The 5,614-nt window shown below is 46.0% G+C and overlaps 1 non-coding gene across 1 annotated transcript; it reads left to right on the forward strand.

Annotated features, from left to right (window-relative positions):
* The first annotated feature begins 4,340 nt into the window (after positions 1–4,340).
* LOC114808379 lies at positions 4,341–4,478 on the forward strand. The gene has a single exon (XR_003756226.1). It is a non-coding gene; the product is annotated as a small nucleolar RNA SNORA7 (small nucleolar RNA).
* Positions 4,479–5,614: the final 1,136 nt, after the last annotated feature.

A 5,614-nucleotide genomic window follows, 5' to 3' on the forward strand; every position in this document is an offset into this window, starting at 1 on the left:
TTTTGTTGAATGTGGAGGAGGTGGGCAGCCATTGGAGGTGTCTGAGGAGAGGACAGATGCGATCGTTACTTCAGGAAGATGATCAGAGCAGCAGGCTGGACTATAGACTGGAGGCAAGGAGACCGGTGAGAAGGCAGAAATAATAGTCCAACCATAGAATGCATGCGGGAACCAGGGTGGGGTCCGTTTAGGTGGAGAGTAAGGATCGTGATGCAGAAGTGGCAGGATTTAACAGTGATTTGCTAGTGAGAAGCGAGGGGTTTCGGATCCAGGAGCAACGAACGGTCTCCCTTAATCTTGGCCTGCCGAGAGGGAGAAATTGTCCGTCTTGGTGGTTGATCCGTCAGAGCCGTGTCACTCTGACTGATGGTTTTCTCTCCCAGGCACTGCATGACATACGTTTTGTGCTGGATTCAGCTGGATTCATTCGCCTCTGGTTCAGTTAGTCTCTGATGACATGGACCTTGCCTGCAGGCAATAATTGGTTTTCTCAGGAGTCCCGAGGTACTCTGAATGACAAGAGATCCTGTTTGAGGTATTTGGACTCTAAGTGTATTTGAAGTGGCTTCTGGAGACATTTAAATTGATCTAGCCAAAGCATGGCCAAGTTTTTTTCTTCCCTGTCTGCAATTTATTGTAATGCCTGTCTTCCGTTGTAACTGGAAGCTCCTTGCAGGCGGGGATCACGTAAGAATAATAATAATTGCAGTATTTGTTAGGCGCTTACATGTGCCAAGCACTGTTCTAAGTGCTGGGGGTAGACACAAGATAGTCAGGTTATCCCACGTGGAGCTCATAGTCTTAATCCCCATTTTACAGATGAGGTAACTGAGGCACAGAGAAGTTAAAAGTCTTGCACAAGGTCACGGAACCAGGATTAGAACCCACATCCTCTGACTCGCAAGCCCATGCTCTTTCTACTAAGCCAGGATGCTTAATAATAATTGTGGTTTTTGTTAAGCACTTACTATGTGCCACTCACTGTAATAAGAGTTAGGGTGGATACAAGCAAATCGGGTTGGGCACAGTCCCTGTCCCACATGGGGTTCCCAGTCTTCATCCCCATTTTACAGCTGAGGTAACTGAGGTCCAGAGAAGTGAAGTGACTTGCCCGAGGTCACACAGCAGACAGGTGGCAGAGCTGGGATTAGAACCCATGACCTTCTGACTCCCAGGCCCGTGCAGGTTGGACACAGCCCCTGTTCCATATGGGACCCACACTCAAAGTAGGAGTGAGAACTGGTATTGAATAATCCCCATTTCATACATAAGAAAACAGAGGCCCAGAGTAGTGAAGTGACTTGCCCAATTCTACCCAGCAGGTCACACAGACCACCACTTCCACACACAGTCCACCACTCTCCATCTTCAAAGCCTTTATTGAAACAACATCTCTTCCAAGAGACCTTCCTCGGCTAAGCCCTCTTTTCCCCTACTCCCTCTCCCTTCTGCATCTCCTATGCGCTTGGATCTGTACCCTTCAAGCACTTAATATTCAGCCCACCCTCAGCCCAGTAGCACTTATTTACAAATCCATAATCTATTTTAATGTCCGTCTCCTCCTTTAGACTGTAAGCTCCCTTTCGACAGGGAATGTGTTTACCAACTCTCTGCATGCAGAGAAGCAGTGTGGCCTAGTGAATAGAATGTGGGCCTGGGAGCCAGAGGGACATGGGTTCTAATCCTGAATCCGGCACTGTCTGCCGTGTTACCTTGGGCAAGCCACTTCACTTCTCTGTGCTTCAGTTACCTCCTCTGGAAAATGGGGATTAAAGACTGTGATTAGCTTGTACCTACCCCAGAGCTTAGTATAGTGCCAGGCACAAAAACAAACTCCAGTTCCTTTTTTTGCAGTATTCTACCTTTTCCTGCATTAAAAACTCCAAGAAAAACCAGCTCCTCCATGAAGCCTTCCTAGATTAACCCCACTGTCCAGTTACTCCAATCATCTTTAGCAGTAAGGCACAATTCTGTGATGCACACTTATGTTCTGAGTCCTTCGATTGAGGGAGAATTTGAATTTCTAAACACTTCTGGCCTATATGTCTTGTTGTTTCATTGAAATTCCCTCCAGTGCTCCGTACCCAGCGGGTGCTTGATTAACACTAGCAAGTGCCTCAGAAAATTTCTCCATTCCAACATTTTACCAGTCGGTGCCTTGAAAAATCTATGGAGCATCCCAGAAGGCATTATAAAGTACTTTCTCTTTGGTCAAATCAGCCTGCGCCTCCATCATCTTTTCTCTACTTGGGGTCAGATAGTCTTGAAGAATAATCAACTAGAGTTATGCATTTGAAATGGCACTTTCCCCTTGTATGACATGCCTTTCCTTCTTTGGTGAAATCTTTGTGTTTGTGTTCTTTGCTTCTGTATTTAGCTCCATGACAAAGAAATGCATGTGATCAGATGGCTGGAGACTAGTTTTACAAAAGAAAAGGCAACTCGCTGAGAAAAAGGCCTTATCTTTTGGGGAGGTTTGCTGTCGCTAGGCCAAGTCTTGGCTTTGTGGCCAAAGAAGACTGCCCTCAGATGCATTCACAGTCGGAAAAATGTAATTAAGTCGAGCTACCTTGGTTGTTTGGCATTTCTTTTATTATGGATTTTCCCATTTAAGAGAGATATGAAGAAGCCAAAGAGAGCCAAAGGAGAATAATAGAAGCGATTAAGGAGTTGGAAAATAGAGCCTATGAGGAAAGGCTAAAAGATTGGGATTATTTAGCCTGGAGAAGGGAAGGTGGAGGAGTAATTTAATAACTATATTTCAAATCTATGAAGGGTTATTATATGGAGGAGAGTTACCAGCTGTTATCCATCTCCCCAGAGGACAGAATCAGAGGAAATGATCTGAAATTAGCAAGGGTGGAATTGAGGTTAGAGTTTAGAGGGAACTTCTTGACTGTGAAGCTGTGGGAGGCTGGGGCTCTTTGACAAGATGCCAGAATGGAAGGGAGTGGGGAAATGCAGGGAGGTGGGGGCAGGTGGAGGCAAATGCAGGGAGGAATAAATATCTAGGACATCTGGAGGGCCCCTCCAGCATATGATTCTCTGAGCACAGAGAAAGTGACTATGGGACTGAAATGTCCATTCAACAGCATGGCCCAGTGGATAGAGCATGGCCCTGGGAGTTAGGAGATCCTGGTTCTAATTCTGGATCCACCACTTGTCTGCTGGGTGATCTTGGGCAAGTCACTAAAATTCTCTGGGCCTCAGTTACCTCCTCTGTAAAATGGGGATTAAATCCTCCTTCCTCCAATTTAGACTGTGACTGCTGTCACTCAGTTGAAGAGGTAGATTCATAAGATGTTTATGAGCTACATCCTCTGATTGGTTCCTGCCAACATGAGCTGTAACTTCTTATTGGTTTTTACTGAGAGGGTATGAAACTTTATGAAATCACCCCCGAGAGATGTAAAAAATGATTCTGAAAAATCAAAATCAGTACCCTTCTCCCTCCCTGGCCCCACTGTCCCTGATGCAGGAGGATTTTAGAATGGGACCTCCACATCTCAGCAGATGGTTAGGGATCCACAAAGCATTATTAAAATCCACCCATTCCCATGTGATAGTGAGCTCAGAGAAAGATGTGGAGAATGAGAGACAGAGAGAATGTTTTTGGAGAGGGACAGAGAAGAGGTGGAGGTGGGTCCAGGGAGGGGTAGAAGCAAGGTTCACGATTTGTTTTTAATTTTTAAATAAAATTACCCACTGCCACTTTCCCCAGCAAGTCATATCCACAGACAGGGGAGTCCCAGCACCAGAGGATTTATTTTTCTTTATTTTTAAATAAAAAGATAAACACAAAATGGCAACAAAAACAAATATTTTCTTAATGGTTACTGATTGATCATCTCATAGTTTGAATTACTAGGTCACCTGATGGTAGGAGCAGGGAGCGGAGCCAGCGAAGAGGTAGGCAGGACTTTCCATGATGCTCCATAGAAGGAAGGGATTTACTCACGGGGAGTGGACTATTCACTGGGGCCACGTGTGTGTTCACCATTTCCACTGCAGAAGCAGCTGGAGTGGAGAAAGCAGAAAAGCATATTTTCCTCCATGTTCTGTCTCATTAGCCTGGGCTTCGAAGGAGCAGCTGGAGCGGGGAAAGCAGGAAAGCACCTGTGACTCCTAGCCAAACTCGGAACCTGAGGATTCGTCCCACCCAAGTCCATCTACCCTCTTGTCATGCTGGGCTCCATGGCTGGCAGGGAGAGAAGGCACCATGTTGGATTGTAGTTGAACTCCTTAGCCTCGGGATTGGTAGAACTGATAGGATGCCCAGACAAATTTGTAAGTCAACCAAACACCTCTTATTCAAATTGTACCCCAGTCAGGGACTCTTTCCCCTCTCAGGTTCTCACCTAGAGAGTTTCCAGTACTCTATCAGTCTCGGCTATGAGAGGGAGAGTCGGGCAGAGACAAACCCATTCCATTCCTAGCTTGGGCAGTAGCTAGCAAATGGAAGGCAATCTGCTACAAGTCAAAACTGACCTGTGCTGGGCAGCAGCAGCATGGGAAAGGGTAGAGGGTGGAGACTCAAGTTTACTGCACAGAAGGAGGCAGTGATAAACTGCTTCTGTATTTTTCCCAGGAAAACCCTATGGATATACTACCAGAACGATTGCAGATGGCGGTGGGGCATTCCGGGAGACGTGTCCATGGAGTCGTTACGGGTCGGAGACGACTCGACAGCATAAGACAAGACAGGGGCTCTTGTGGGATGCCGTCTACCATTAGTCAAAGTCACCAAGATGATTGCATTGCAAATAACTGAGCTGTACGGCCTGCTCGCGGTCAAACACCTACTGCAACAACAACTCATGACTTGGACAAAAATGAGTCTCACAGAACCCAGCATTAAATTAAGGAAGGATCCACAACAGCCCATGGAATGCCAATACAGAAGCAATCCAAGGCTGGGCAGACCAACATGAGATCAGGAGCTTTTCCAGTCAATCAATCAACCAATCAATGGTATAGATCGAGCATGGACTGTGTGCAGACCACCGCACAAAGCAGTTGGGAAAGTGCAATACAGTAGAATTGGTAGGAACGATTCCTGCCCATGAGGAGCTTACAGTCTAGGGGGGGAGACTGACACTAAAATAGATTGGTTATGCAGGGGGGAAATATTTCTCCATTGTTAAGAAGATGATACGACCCAGTCCATGCTAGCACAGCTCAGCTGAAGAGTGAAGATGGCTCTGGTCTCAACCCAAAGAGTCTTGAAGAATTGGCTACTTCAATACTCACCTTCTACTCCTGGAAAGAGGGCTTTTCAAAACCTAGTAATCCTTTCACCATGTTGGCATTTTTTCTACTTCTTGGGAGCATCATCACAACCATCAGTCATGAAAAATGAGAAAGGAGAAGGGAAAGACCCTGCTCAAGCACTTGTCCCAGCTCTTCCTCACCATATCAATCAATCCATGGTTTTTACTGAGCACTTACTGCATGCAGAGCATTGGACTGAGCATTTGGGGAAGTTCAATTATCTCAGAGTTGGTAGACACAAAACCTGCCTTCAAGGAGCTACAGTCTATAGTGATGGACCAGATACTACAGCTATCACCATCTTCAAGGAGAAATATCAGATTGTGGCAATTAGGTCTCTCCA

The sequence above is a fragment of the Ornithorhynchus anatinus genome, chromosome X5, assembly GCF_004115215.2.
Source record: "Ornithorhynchus anatinus isolate Pmale09 chromosome X5, mOrnAna1.pri.v4, whole genome shotgun sequence".
Lineage (NCBI taxonomy): Eukaryota > Metazoa > Chordata > Mammalia > Monotremata > Ornithorhynchidae > Ornithorhynchus > Ornithorhynchus anatinus.